At 44.6% G+C, this 15,667-nt stretch overlaps 1 protein-coding gene and 1 pseudogene across 2 annotated transcripts in view; both read right to left on the bottom strand.

Annotated features, from left to right (window-relative positions):
• CTXND1 (cortexin domain containing 1) overlaps positions 1-15,667 on the bottom strand; it is a 60,277-nt gene that overhangs the window by 32,000 nt on the left and 12,610 nt on the right. The gene's annotated exons all lie outside the window — the stretch shown is intronic.
• Positions 5,123-6,905, bottom strand: LOC143655516 (small ribosomal subunit protein uS2 pseudogene; annotated as a pseudogene).

Genomic DNA, 15,667 nt, shown 5'->3' with positions numbered 1-15,667 from the left:
TTCTATGACATTTATTCATGCTTTTACATTAACTAGTAGTTGGTTCTTTTTTATTGTTGTGAAGTTCTATTGCATGACCACACTATAACTTATTAATTCTTTGAGAGATGGACGTTTTGGTTTGCTTTTAGTGTTTTATTATTATGAATAGCGCGGCTAAGAAATTCTTGTAAATATCTTTTCATGGACATATGTACCCATTTCTCTTGGTTGTATTTCTAAGGTCAGGTTGCTGGATCATATGGCAGGCTTCTGTTTAGCTTTATTTTTGGATACTACTAAAGAGTTTTCCAAGGTAGATGTGCAAATTTACACACCTCCCAGCAATTCTAGTTGCTCTGTATCCTCACCAGCCATTCTCATGGGAATATTGTGGTTTTTTCCTAATTTTCTTTTTCTCTCCATCTTCTTGGGTCTGTCTTTCTGGTGTTGTTATACAGATATTGAATCTTGTGATTACATCCTCTGTATGTCTTTTTTTTTCTCATAATTTGCCACATTTTCCCACACCTTTGTCCTTGACGACTCCCTCAAGTTGGTCTTTTAAACCAGTAATTTGATTTCAGTCATGTTTACCCTGCTACTTGCTGCCTTCATTAATCTATTTTCTTCATCATGCTTTTTAATTTCTAGGAATTTCTCCTTCTTCTCAAATTGTTCCCATACCATAGTAGCTGGCTTTCACTTTATGGAGAAATGTTTTATCACTTCATATAATCAAGCTTATTGAGTGTATCCATCAGAATTTCATTTTTCTCCTGTTCTCTCATTGCCATTTTTAGTAGAGACTATTTATCCTCACTGCTGAGCTTATTGGGATGCTGATTATCCTTATATTTTCAGCTGCTTGTTTGTTTGCTGTTTTCACATGGACAGGCACCAGGAATCGAACCCAGGTCTCCAGCATGGCAGGCAAGAACTCTGCCACTGCACCACCATGGCCCACCCCTGCTTGTTTTTCTAAATGGAGGTGTGGACTCATCTATACTGGTAGCTGATGTGGGAGACCCCAGCAACTGTCCTGGTGCTGTAGCCTCAGCCACCTTCTCTGAGAGCTGTGGGTCTCATGGGCAGGTCTGCCCAGGGCCCAGGGAATGACTGATGGAACAGCAGCAGTGATTGGAGCAGACACCAAAAGGGGAGGTTGACCCTCCCCACCCCCTCACCGCCAGCTAAGGTGAGTAGCTCAAAGGCTACTGTGGTAGTTAGATTCAGGTGTCAACTTGGCCAGGTGAAGGCACCTAGTTCTGTTGATGTGGACATGAGCCAATGGTACGTGAATCTCATCTGTTGCTGATTACATCTGCAGTTAGCTAGGAGGCGTGTCTGCTGCAATGAGTGACGTTTGACTTAATTGGCTGGTGCTTAAATGAGAGAGGGCAACGTAGCACAGCCCAAGCAGCTCAGCATTCCTCATCTCAGCACTCGTAGCTCAGCCCAGGCCTTTGGAGATGCAGAAAGGAATCACCCCAGGGAAAGTTGTTGGAACCCAGAGGCCTGGAGAGAAGGCCAGCAGAGACCATCCTGTGCCTTCCCATGTAAGAAAGAACCTCAGATGAAAGTTAGCTGCCTTTCCTCTGAGGAACTAACAAAATAAATCCCCTTTTATTAAAAACCAGTCTGTCTCTGGTTTATTGCATTCCGGCAGCTCGCAAACTAGAACAGCTACAGTGGAAGCAAATCCCAATTACAGTCACTGAACAAAGAAAGGGCAGCTGCTTGGGCTGGAGCCTCCCTGCGGGGCTTAGGGCAGAGCCTCAGAAGACTTCTCCGTTTATTTCATTACGTCCATCACTCAAGCCACCCTCTCTTTCAGACCCTGCTGGCAAAATCTTGAGAGTATTTGTGTTAGGTTCAAGATATATTTTAGGAGGAAATAAGGAAAAACTTCCAGTAAAGGAAAGCAAAACAAAAATAAAACATGAAGATAGCTTTCCTTTGTAAAAGGTCCCATTGCCCTCAGCCTTTGCTATGCCAGCCCCAAGTCATCTGGGACGGGTCTCCCCCACTCCCCTTCTCTGGCCCTCCTGCTTGTCTCAGGAGCCTCTCAGAGCAAAGGCTCTGCTTTACTTCAGGAAGCCATGTGTGAGGCCTGTGGCAAATGTCCAGCCTTTCAAATGGAGACCCTGGTGCCGCTCCCAGACTGCAGGCCTTCAGTTCCTCCAGTTGGCCAGGCTGGAGGGCTCCAGGCCACCCCTGCTGCTGACCTGATGGCCTGACCCTGGATGCTTCTGCAGCTCTGTGGGGACAGCCATTGACCCTCCTCTGGGTGGGGAGACACTTTTACAGAAAGTGTTCCAGTTTGCTAGCTGCCGGAATGCAATATACCAGGAATGGAATAGTCCTGTAAAAGGGGAATTTAGTAAGTTGCTCGTTGACAGTTCTAAGGGCGAGAAACTGTCCCAGTTAAAGCAAGTCTAAGAAATGTCCAACCAAAGGCATCCAGAGAAAGATACCTTGGTTCAAGAAGGCCGATGAAGTTCAGGGTTTCTCTCTCAAGTGAGAAGGCACATGGCGGACACAGTCATGGTTTCTCTCTCATCTGGAAGGGCACATGGCGAACACAGCGTCATCTGCTAGCTTTCTCTCCTGGCTTCCTGTCTCATGATGTTCCCCAGGGGGCATTTTCCTTCTTTATCTCCAAAGTTCGCTGGCTGCTAGACTCTGCTTCTTGTGGCTATGTCATTCTCTGCTCTTTCAGAGATCTCTCATTCTCCAAAATGTTTCCTCTTTTATAGGATTCCAGTAAACCAATCAAGACCTACCCAAATGGGTAGAGACACATCTCCCCTAATCCAATTTAACAACCACTCTCGATTGGGTTACAGCTCCAGGGAGATAATCTGATTACAGATTCAAACATACAATATTGAATAGGGATTATTCTGCCTTTATGAAATGGGATTTTGATTAAAACATGGCTTTTCTAGGGTCCATGCATCCTTTCAAACCAGCACAGAAGGGCTGGCCAGTCAACCATTGATTGCTAATCTGCTACCATCTGCTTCATTTCTTCCTGAAATTCCTATCTGTTTCTGCTCCCCTGAGAGCACTCTGGCTTTTTTTCCCACACTGTTACAGATTTTTGTTTCTATTTTTAAAATTTCTTTTGTAGTTTCAGTGGGATATAAAAAGTAAAGAGAAGGAAGTGAGTAATCAATTCACCATTTTGAAACAAGGAATTCCCCCAGCCCTTTGCTTTTTTGTCTTAAAAAGTTCATTATGCTTTATTCATTGGAGTTGTGGTTTATTGAATTTCGCTGTATGACACCGCAGATCTATTAAAATTTACTTCTGTTTGTAGAATATATCATTTCCTACATGTTTTCCCTTGTCTCTTGAATTCTAGCTTCTTCTTTTTAAAACATTATTGAGAAAAAGAAAGCAAGCAACAACTGGTACACGAGTAGTGTGTTCTCACTACTGCTGACATGAAAGGAAAAATTGCAGCTCTCCATCCGATAGCAGTCTCGATGTGCTTTACAGGTGCCAACCTTGGGAGTTAGTGGCGGAAACTTACTTATTAACAACATTGTTCTAGTTTGCTAGCTGCCGGAATGCAACACACCAGAGATGGACTGGCTTTTAATAAAAGGGGATTTATTTCATTAGTTCTTCAGAGGAAAGGCAGCTAACTTTCATCTGAGGTTCTTTCTTACGTGGGAGGCACAGGATGGTCTCTGCTGGCCTTTTCTCCAGGCCTCTGGGTTCCAACAACTTTCCCAGGGTGATTCCTTTCTGCATCTCCAAAGGCCTGGGCTGAGCTGCAAGTGCTGAGATGAGGTATGCTGAGCTGCTTGGGCTGTGCTACATTGAGTCTCTCATTTAAGCACCAGCCAATTAAGTCAAATGTCATTCATTGCAGCAGGCACGCCTCCTAGCCACTGCAGATGTAATCAGCAACAGATGAGGTTCACGTACCATTGGCTCATGCCCGCAGCAACAGAACTAGGTACGCTCACCTGGCCAAGTTGACAACTGAATCTAACTACCACAAACATCTCTGCCTCTTCCATTTTAAACAGTCACTTTTTAGTTTAGGCATTTAGTTATCTAATTCTCTACTTCCCACTGGGGATGTTTTAAGTGTCTCATTTCTCTAAGTAAGCATGCCGTCTTTCTGAGTTCTGTTTCCTTTCCTTTTTCCTCTCCAGGTTGACATCTGGGTATGTGAGAGGGGCTTAGGTCCTGTGGCAGTGAGTGCTAAGGACCTGCAGAACGCATCCAGTGTCCCCTGTTTCCTTGCTGGTTTCTGTTCTCTGGAAGGGTGAATGTTGGGTGTGCCTGGTTCCTTCTGGGTGATAGTTTGGATCTGCAACTGGAATACCTGGAGTGGCCATTTGTCCCCTTTTCAAAGGCCTCATTCACGCCAGCCTCTTTGTCCCAACCCTGGGCCCTTACGCCTCCATCACTGGGGTGCGCGGTGGTACCTGGGTTCTCGGCAGTGTACACACAGGTGGTCGGGAGCCTCAGGCTTGCCATCTCCTCTCCTCCCTGCCATTTCTCCTGCACCACGGCAGCCGTGGTGCTAAGCTGGACTTGTCCTCGGGGCTGCAACTTCCCCCACTTTACACCCTGAAAATGACCTAGATATTCCAGAGCTTCTCACGTGGAGCTGGGTGTCCTGGAAGCCTGAAGGCGTGGCCGTGAGACGGGGTGGATGTGGCGCCCAGAGCCTCACTCTCTTGGCCTCCTCCTTCCCACATCCCCCTGAGTTCTAAGGACGGGACTCAGGCTTTCTGGATCATCTGCAGAGAGTGCTTGATGCCCATTCTTGAAATGCTATTTTTAGTTCACACTGTGATAAGCACAGGATTTGAGCAGTTGACATTGTAGTAACATCGGAGGGTGTGATAAGTAGAATTTGTTCTTAAGCAGAATAAGGCTGCTCCTACCTGTGTCCCGTGTGGTGGAAGCTGTTAGTGGATCACGCCCACTCAGAAAGACCACACAGAGGCCCACAATAGATTGGAAATTTAGGAAAAAAAAAAAGAGTAACAACCAATCCTTCATCAGATAGTTTGAGAAGCACTGCTCAATGTCAAATGTGCTTTTGCTCTAGGCACAAGTTCAGGGCCTGGGTACTTCTAAGTGTGTGTGTGTGTGTGTAGGGGTAGGGTTACCATTTTTATAGAATGGACAAACTTTATGATCTTGATTTTGCAACAGAAAGTAAAGCATGGTAGAACATCCTTTGTCTCCTTGGTATGCTGGCTTTCAAAAGCAATATTGTCTTGATTAAAACATAGGAATATGACATTCAAAAGGTGAATAGCCCTTTCTTTCTTTTTCCACTCCTGTTACAGTATGCCTTGGGCTGAGTGGGGTGTAGGCAAGGCGCAAAAAATACCAAAGATAGGTGCATACATTGAAAACTCCATCTTACAAATATCTCAGCAAAGAGCACCCTACCCAGGCTGGCATTTGCTCCCCGAGACATTCAGGTTTATCGTTGACATCGTGGTCTGGAAAGCCTTGCACCGAAGCAGGGGAGGGAGAGCTGGTTGGGGTGACGGAAGGAGTCCGGTTGGGAGGAGCTGCGATGGCAGGCAGTAGGAGTCCTCGTTCAGAATTATTTGAAGATGCTGGATCCAAGTTCTTTAATAAATAACACTAATTATTATTATTATTATTTTATAGAAACCTGTTTATTTTCTGGCAACCTTCTTTCTGCTTTCATGTAAGAGCCCGTGGAAGGACAGTTAATGACCAGTGGTGGGTCTATCCACTGAGCGGTGGGAGCTGCAGACTGTTCTCCGTCTCAGGTTGAACCCTCGTCTTCAGGAACCACTGAGCGGGCACAGAGGGGACCTTCAGACCAGTCTGCAGCCTGGGGTTTAGTAGGGTCAGCTCAGGAGCTGGAGCAGTCGGTTCACCCTGAAATCCCCCCTTGGCCACAGCTCCTTCAGCAGCAGCCTGCTGCTCCTTCTCAATCTCTTCAGGCTCTCTGATGAAACACAGCTCCGGCATGACTTTCCACGGGTGCTCACGGGAGAGGCTGCCACGCATTTGCAGAACTTCCTGGGCCAGCATCCAGCGCAGTGGACCCACGGAGTGAGTGCCCTTGTGGCCCGCGATGGCGATGTCCACACAGCGCAGAGGAGAATCTGTGCTACAAGGCACAATGTTGGGCAGTTATCGTAGGAGGCCTCTGGGAGAGGCTGGTGGTCAGCCCTGGGGTCAGTCACCACCAGAAGACGCGGCACCAAAAGGCCCCCTGGAGCAGATTGGTGAAAGGTCCAGGAGTGAAGCTCCCGGCAATAGATGCTGCTCCACTGGCAGCAGCAAACATCAGCACAGCCCGCTGGCCGCTACTCCCAGAGGATATGACACAGACATCACCCCAGTTTGCAATGGCAGCAATCGCATGAGCCGCCAGCAGCAGCTTCTCCCGTGTCCTTACCAGATTTACGATGTAGATGCATCCCTTTTCCTTTTGTAGATGTACTGTTCCATTTGGAAGTCAAGGTTGGTGCCACCTAAATGGGTTCCTGCTGCAAGGAATTTGAGGACATCCTCCTCCTTCAACTGCAGGACACAAGGGCTCTGGACATCGTTTAAGTTTCCCTTTAAGTTACGACAGCAATTGAGGGCAATGCTGTAAGGAGCCCTCTCTGGGTACAGAAAGGGAGACTGATTATTTCTTAGATACTTTTAGGAGCATCCCCAGACCAATGGACTGATTTCTGGAACTGCTTTCCGTAATTCTTAAATCGACAGGATTTCATAAAGTAGAAAGTCAATTCTGTTTCCAGAACTGCCACAGTGTCACACCCAATGACATCCGGCCGGGCTGGGCTATGTGGTGATGAGTCTCTGAATGCCTCTTGGGGGGTGGCGGTGTCTGGATGAGAAAGAGGACTTTTCATTCCTATTATTTAGATACTCACAAATGACACAAACATGAGCGCGCACTATTGAGGGAAATTGTTCAAGATTTGGAAAGAGAGCAATGGGCCACGGCAAACCCTTTCTGAGTGTTGTGGGCGTGTCCAGCAAGCCTGCCCAGGAGCTACTGATCCTCTCTGGCTGTGTGACTCTGTTTGACCTGCTCTTTACTGCTGATTAGGACACTTTATAACCCTTGGGGTTAGTACACCTTGCAGAGAACCGACAGCAACGCAAATGATTCTAGCCTGATGGCAATGCAAAGAATTTTGTCTGGGAGAAGAGCTCACCCAAATGGTTACAGTTTCATTGCCAGGTAGGACAGTAACAAGCTGGGTATCTAAATCAGTGATCTTACTCAAGCAGCTTTTCTTTCTTTGGCTATAAAAGCTCACTTTATCCATTTCTCTTTGAAACAGCCTTACCATCCTGCTGGTTCCCTCAATAATACATTAATCACTGACACTTGATCGCTTTATATATTTGTGTGAGAGTCGTGACTTTAACTTCTTGAAACTTTATACTTTGACATTATTTATTGTCCCTGTTGGGAATTGGATCATGTCTCCCACAAAATGTCCCAACCCTTGGCCGGAACCCATTTGTAAAAAGGACTTCTGAGGATGTTATTAATTAAGGGGTGCCCAAACTGAATGGTGGGGTTTAACCCAATTCGGCTGAAGTCCTTATAAACAAAGGAAACTGGACCCAGAAAGAGAAGTCACAGGGAGCAGCCAGAGGCTAGTAGTCAGTGGAACCCAGAAGAGAAAGAAAAAGATGTTACATGGGCATTGATCCAATGATTTTAAACATTACCTTAAGGCAATATTTAGACTTTTTTAGGAGAAAATGTTACATCCCTCAGATAGCCTTCTTCAGTGCTTCCTGCGATGGTCTCTGGATGCGGGTGGGGTGGGGGTGGGTATGTGGATTGTGTGTCGTTCTAGTGGCGCTCAGTGGGAGGTGCTCTCGGATACGTTGGCTGTTGTGTCCCATGTCCGCCTGGGCTCTGGAGTGAGGCCCCTGGTCTGCCTGGACTCTGTGCCCCAGTGGCTTCCATCGCTCAAGCTGTCACCTGTGTAACTTGGGGTTTGTTCTTTTGGTTGCTTGGTTGATGTAACTTCTCACAAGCTCTCATTGCTGCAGAATCCCTGAGCCCCTCTCCACCTTCTCCAGCAGCCTGATGGCTCTGAAGCTCATCCCAGCCTCTGTGGGTGGAGAACCCCAGGGACTGACCGAGGGCTAAAGAGAAACTAAGGGCAACTCGAGAAAGACAAACGCAGGGACACCCTCATTCTGACCTCTGTTTTTAATAAATTGTTTTCAAAGCAATTTCTCCATTTCATCTAAATTTAAAATGTATTCTATAGAGTTGTTCATATTACTCTCTTGCTATTTTTAATGTCTGTAGATATAAAATATTGATAGTTTGTGTTTTCTTTTTTTCCTTCATCAGTTTATCACTTTTATTAATTTTTTTCAAAAACCAACTCTTGGCTTTGTTGTATGTTTGTTTTCTATTTCATTGATATCCATCCCTGTCTTTATTATTTCCTTCTTTTAATTTTCTTTGGGTTTAATTTGTCATCCTCTTTCTACCTTCTGATTTAGAAGCCTAAATTATTGATTTTAGACATTTCTTTTATAATCTATGCATTTGGAGCGGTAATTTTTCTTCTAAGTAATGCTTTCGTTGTAACTCACAAGTTCAAAACATGTTCTCATTTACATTGTGATTTCCTCTCTGATCCATGAATATTTAAAAGCTTAACTGTTTAATTTTCCAACATTTAGAGATTTTCTAGCTATCTTCTTGTTCTTGAGACCTAACTTAACTCTACTGTGGAGTCTGACCACTACTTCTCTGTGAGTCCCTCATTCCAGGTTCACATGGGGAAGTTTTCAAGGTGTCTTTCTCTTCGTCTCCAAAGGGCCAGAACACAGCCTGGCGTGGCTTCCTCAGCTTCTCTAAGGACCCTCTCTCCCTCCAAAACCAAGCTAGGAGAAGAGAGACAGCAGACACAAGTCTTGCCACCTTCTCTCTCTTTCTTTTCCCATCTTCCCTGTCATTTTTATTTGTTTGTTTTACTTCTCCTGTGTCAGATTCTCCTCCCTGAATGCAGCTAATATTTGGTTAAGACACAATTATGGCTCTAAACCTTGGAGAAATTTATGAGCCAATGCCTCCAAACTGGTTTGTGATATGCTCAATAAAGAAAGAAATAAGGAAATTTGGAAAATTTCATCTCAAGGAAACAGCCTGACTTGCAAGGCTTTTATTCTGCTGCATAATCACATTTCTGACGGCCAGAAACTGACTATTACTGTGGCCTTCCTCTCTGCATTCTTCCTGTAGCATTCCAGTGTCCTCACAGACAGACTGCTGGCTAGGATGAACTAGGGTGAAGGTCACAGCACCAGCAATAAGAAAGAGAAAAGTACATTAACTGTGTAAAAATATTTCCCATCTTACAACAAGACAAAGGTCTGTGCATACCGAGAGTAGCAGCTGCTGATCTCTAACTTATGTGTTGGAAAAGGTTTCTGGTTCATTGTGCTGTTCAAGGCTCACAGCATCTGTTGGGGCTATAATGGTTATCGAGCTAAGTAGGTTTCTAGTGGCGTCCTGGTTTCAGATGCCCAGTGGGTGGTGCTTCTGGGGTGGCAGTAGGACTGGAGCACAAGGAAAGCGGGTTCCTTAATGCTGGAGAGGAAGATTGGGGTTGGCATGTGGGAGGCGAGTCTGCAGATGGGGGGATCTGACAGACAGGCAGGGAATGCTGGTGGCGGGCGCTGGACCAGTAGAGAGAGGATGAGGTGGTGAACTAGGGGCCTCGTAGGAAAGATAAGGGAAGTGTGGGAGGTGCTGCTGGACCCAAGAGGGAAGTCCCCAGCTTCTATGTACTCCTCACCCTTCCCTGACAGTTGACAGAGGAATTGCTTATATGGTGTGCCAGTTTGAAAGGATGGATGGACCCTAGAAAAGCCATGTTTTAATCCTAATTCCATTTCGTAAAGCAGCCATTTCTTCTAATCCCTATTTAGTACTGTACGTTTGAAACTGTAATTAGATCTTCTCCCTGGAGATGTGACTCAATCAAAAGTGGTTGTTAAGATGGATTAGGTGGAGATGTGTCTCCACCCATTTGGGTGGGTCTTGATTAGTTTACTTGAATCCTATAAAAGAAGAAACATTTTGGAGAAAGTGGGAGATTCTGAGAGAGCAGAACGATGTAGCCATGAGAAGCAGAGTCCACCAGCCAGCGACCTTTGGAGATGAAGAAGGAAAACGCCTCCTGGGGAGCTTCATGAAACAGGAAGCCAGGAGAGAAAGCCAGCAGATGATGCTGTGCTCACCACATGCCTTTCCAGATGAGAGAGAAACCCTGAACTTCATCAGCCTTCTTGAATCAAGGTATATTTCCCTGGATGCCTTAGATTGGACATTTCTATAGACTTGTTTTAATTGGGACATTTCCATGGCCTAAAAACTGCTAACTTACAACTATTAAACTCCCCTTTTTAAAAGCTGTTCTGTTTCTGGTGCACTGCACTCCAACCACCAGCAAACTAGAACATGCGGTCTCATTTGTTTTGAGATATCCAAATACTTTAGATTAGACCAGTGACCAAAGAAAGTTTCAGGAAATTGCGCTCCCATTCCTAATTTGACTGCAATTTCATCTATGGGCCTTATGTAATTAGTTTCCTTTTACATTACTAAACACTGGCAAAGAGCCGTTATAGATTTTTTTTTTAATGGAAAGCATCAACCTTTCTTCTCCAAATAATGAAATCAAGTTGAACAACACAGATGAGTATTGAAAGTCCCCCTGGCAATGTGATACAACAACTTGTGCTCAAGCTGCCCTTTGACAAAAGCCTCAGGGACAATCTCACCCACAAGCTTAGGTGAACTAGAGTTGCTGTATTTGAGGCTCCCCCCCACTCCTGCTTATGCCCTCCAAATCCCTCCACCCCACAATTGCATCGGTAGTTTTTCCTTTGCATTACAATCAAAGGTAGATCTGCTTTGGCAATTTGCTTTTGCAATTATTTTCAGTCATCCAGGCTAACATTTCAAAGCCCTTTGGAAATGAAAACAGAAACCAGACACTTGCAAAATGCTTATTTGCTAGCAGGAGACTGCAGTGGTTAAGAGTTCAGGTCCAGGGGAAATGTTCACTTTATTATTATTAGTTTCAGATTCTGGTTTCCTGAATTACAGGTAGTGTAATACTGGACAAGTGACGTACCTTCTTCAAGTCTCAGTTTCCTTATCTTTAAAATGGGGATAATAATGGAATGAATCTCTTCGGATCTTTGGGAATTATAAATGAGGGTATATGTCTAAAATGCATGGCTTAGGATCTGGCACAGAATAAACACTCAATTACATGTTAGCTATTGTTTTTAGTTTTGTTTTTGTGATTTCCCTCCATATTTGCTCGTCCTCCAATCTGACTGAGATCTGGCTACAAGATGATGCTGTCTTGCAAACCCCATGTGGCTTTCAGTGGTGGCTGTGCCAGGCTACAGGATAAGTACACTGACAAGGGAACATCCCACAGTAACCACGTCCCTCAAGAAACACTCCTCCTACCCAAAGTGAGATCACAGGGCTGCGGACTGCACTCAGCCGGCCACACCAGGCTCAGACCCTGAGGGTATCCAAGGGCTCAGGACAGCTCCAGGAGCTCAGTTCGTCCATAACGACTCAGACCAACCAATGCAAACCGTCAGCCTCTGACGTGGCTGTCCCTGAGAGCCATCAGTCTCACTGGAATCCATGGCCTCCAACACGGGCAGCCAAAGTAGCTGTGCACATCTGATTTGCAGGACTCGTCTGCATCTGCACTCTGTTTATCAGGAAAGAAAATCCCCCCTGTGCGTGCCCATGGGCCCCTGAAATCCACAGGGCTTGCCCAAGTGTTTTAAAGTGCTTAGGGATGGCGTCACCATCGAGAGGTTCCTGCCTCCCTCATTCATCCTCAGAAATAGAAGAAAAGGATGTCCCTCCGAATAGGAGCAAGTCTGCCATGCAAGAGCTGAGTGACCTTGAGAAAGTCACAGCGTCTGGTGTCCTCACCCAGAAAATGAGCAGGTTGCTTTAGAAGATTCGGTCCTTCCACGCAGGGCATCATGCTGCTACCAGAAAACAAAGAAAACTCAGCCTTCTTCCTTCAATGCACTTACAAGGTTCTTCCGTGAAGGGCTTGGGGGACAGGGGTCGATTATGGAAACTTGACATTTTGGATGCTGCTCCTCTGAGACCAGGGTCATTTGGATGAAACTTAGAAAACAAAGTCATACAACATTTTTTAAGACCCAGCAAACAGCTCATTTGGTAGGGTGATTTAGGGTCTGGATGGGTGAGAATCAGGGTGGAGGGAGGGTCAGGGATAGGGTGAGATGGAGCTATTATGTACAACAATTAAAAATAAAAAACTGCAATTCCATATTTTGAACATGCAATTTTTTTAATTAAAATTTTTTGATTAGAGAAGCTGTGGGTTCACGGAAAAATCATCCACAAAATGCAGGGTTCCCATACCTCGCTCCACCACCAACACCTGCATTGGTTTGGGGAGTTTGTTATAATTGATGATGACATCTTTATTGTAATTCTACTAATTTTAATAGTATTACATTTGTTACAATTGATAAAAGGTCATTAAAGTAGTACTATAACGATTGTCCATAGCTTAGCAGGGGTATTTCCCCCATATTCCTGACTTATTATTTTTTTTCATGCATATCTTTATTTTATTTCTCATCTACCCGTACACTGGATAAAGGGAGCATCAGTCACAAGGCTTTTAGAATCACACGGTCACACAATAAAAGCTATATAAACAATCACTATCAAAGATCAAGGCTACTGGATTACAGTTCAACAATTTCAGGTATTTCCTTCTGGCTATTCTGGTACACTAGAAATGAAAAAGAAATATCTATATAATGAGTCAGTAGTCATAATCATGTGTTAAATCCTAATTTCTCATTAACACCTCCTCCCTCTCATTTGATCATTCTCTCAATCTCCATAGATATCTGGGCAATGACCATTTTAACTTCTTCATGCTGGGAAGGGGGCTGACCTTACGGGGTAGAGGAAGGAAACTAGTTGATGTTCTTGGAGAACCTGGTACCTCTGGGTTTCAAGGTTTATCTGACCTAGGAAGAATCTGGAGGCTTTAAGTTTCTGAAAGAATGAACTTACTAAGTAAAGCTTTCATGGGGTGTTAGATAGAGCCCAGGGTATTCTTTAAGGTTTTCAGGAATATTGTTAGTTAGGGTTTGATATACTTTAGAAATCTGCAATATCTGGCTGGAACTTGCATAAGCATAATCCCCAGAATGACCTCTTGACTCTATTTGAAATTTCTTAGCCACTGAAATTTAACTTCATTTCATTTCTTTCCTCCTTTCGATCAAGAACGTATTCTCAATTCCACAATGCCAGAGCCAGGCTCATCCCCAGGAGATATGTCCCACATTGCCAGGGAGACTGACAGCCCTGGGAATCATGTCCCACAAAAGGGTGAGGGGAGTGAGTATATTTGCAGAGTTGGCTTAGACAGAGATGCCACATCTGAGCAACAATAAAAGTCTCTGGGGGTGACTCTTAGACACAATTATAACTTGGCTTAGTTTCGCCATTGCATAAATAAGTTCATAAGGACAAGTCTCAGGATCAAGGCTTGGCTTATTAAATTGGGAGTCCCTAATGTTTGAGTGACTATCAGGAATTCCCCGGGTGGGGAAGTTTAATTCCACATTTCTCCCCATGAACATGCAATTTTGATAGCGCTGTGTTATACTGCTTCTGTCAAAATGCCCCCACATTGATAGTGCTCTATCAAATGGTCCTAAAACTCAACAAGAAAAGAAATAACAACCCAATTAAAAAGTGGGTAAAATATCTGAACAGACATTTCTCCAAAGAAGACATACAAATGGCCAGGAAGCACATGAAAAGACACACAACATCCTTAGCCACTACAGAAATGCAAATCAAAACCACAGCAAGATACCATTTCACACCCACTAGAATGGTCCAATATACATATACAAACACAGAAAATAACATGCATTGGAAAGGATGTGGAAAAATAGGAAAACTCATTATTGTTGGTAAGAACGAAAATGGTACAGTTGCTGTGGAAAATGGTTTGGTGGTTCCTCAGAAACCTAAGTATAGAATTAGCATATGGCTTGGCTATAGTGGCTTGAAACTATGTACCCCAGAAAAATATTTCTTAAACTGAATCCATTCTGTGGGTGTGACCCTTGTAAATAGGACCTTTTGATGAGGTGACTTCAGTTAAGGTGCGGCCCAACTTAATCAGGCTGGATCTTAATCCTATTACTGGAGGACTTAGAAGGCGAGAAGCCAGAAGCTGGAAGTCAATGGAACCTGGGAGAGAAAGAAGAGGCCAGGAGAGCCTGCCACGTGCACTGCCATGTGGCAGAAATGCAAGGACCAAGGGTCCCCAGCAGCTCCCCGAACACCACATTTTCTGGAAGAAAGCATCACCTTCATGATGGCTTGATTTTGGACTTCTCCTCAAGGCAAAACCATCAAGTTCCTATTGTCTAAACCAACCCATTTCATGGTACTTGGTTTTGCAGCCAGCAAACTAAAATAGTCTCTATTTATCAACACCAAAAAATGTGGAAATGGCATTGGAATTGGGTAATAGGTGGAGGCTGGAAGAATGGTGAGGGCTCAAAAATGAGTGAGAGCTGTAGAGAAAGTCTGTATCCTCAGAGTGGATACAAAATTTGTTATGAACAGAATGTTGGTAGAAATATGTATGTTAAAAGTATTTCTAGAGATACCATAGGAGGAAATGATGCATGTGTAATTGGAAACTGGAGGAAAGGTGATCTGTGTTTTAAAGTGGCAGGAAACTTAGCAAAATTTTATTCTGATATTGGATGGAAGGCAGGACTTGGAAGTGATCAATTTGGACATTTAACAGAGGAGATGTCCAAGCTATGTGTGAAAGTGCAGTTTGGTTTCTCCTTGCAGCTTATAGAGAAATGACAAAGGAAGGGGATAAGCTGAAAAATAAACCCTTAAAAACAAAGAAATCAGAAATTGACTATTTAGAAAATTCTGAGCCTATCCAGATACAATGCTCTGACACTGGGGCCAGAAACAGCCCTATCAGTGATTTCTCTAAGCTTCCCCAAAGTGAGTCCCCAGAGACTAGGGTTCCATGTGAGGGTTTAACCAAACATGGATCTAGTCAGCTACTTCAGTGGAAGTCAGGACTAGAAATGAAGATATGCAGGAAGGATCAGCAGAAAGTTCTATTGTTTGATGGTTTGGACCCCTGCCAATGACGTGCAAAACCAACGAGCTTTTTGCAAAATTTGTCTGAGTGGAACCATTGCTAGCCTGGACTGAGAGAGACAGAGAAGGGAAGAACTGAAGGAAGAATGATGTCAAGGGTGGAAGGATGGAAGAGACAGCCTTGGGTCAAGAGAGTGGGCCCATCCACGTATGTGGAAAGGGCAGTTTCGTCCCAGTGCATGGAGGGGGTGAGCCTTGCTCCTTGCTGTTCAGGGAGAGTGCATGGTGACGTGGGGCCTGTGCTGAGGCAGTAGCAAAGAGACTGGCCCATCCTGATGCTCAGATCCTCACCCCAACGTCCAGGGAGAGAATGACCACTGTGCAAGGGCTTCCAGGGAGAGAATGACCACGGTGCAAGGGCTTCCAGGGAGAGAATGACCACGGTGCAAGGGCTTCCAGGGAGAGAATGACCAC

Source organism: Tamandua tetradactyla, chromosome 14, assembly GCF_023851605.1.
Source record: "Tamandua tetradactyla isolate mTamTet1 chromosome 14, mTamTet1.pri, whole genome shotgun sequence".
Lineage (NCBI taxonomy): Eukaryota > Metazoa > Chordata > Mammalia > Pilosa > Myrmecophagidae > Tamandua > Tamandua tetradactyla.
The sequence above is the reverse complement of the archived record's forward strand: the minus strand, read 5'-3'. Positions and strand labels throughout refer to the sequence as shown.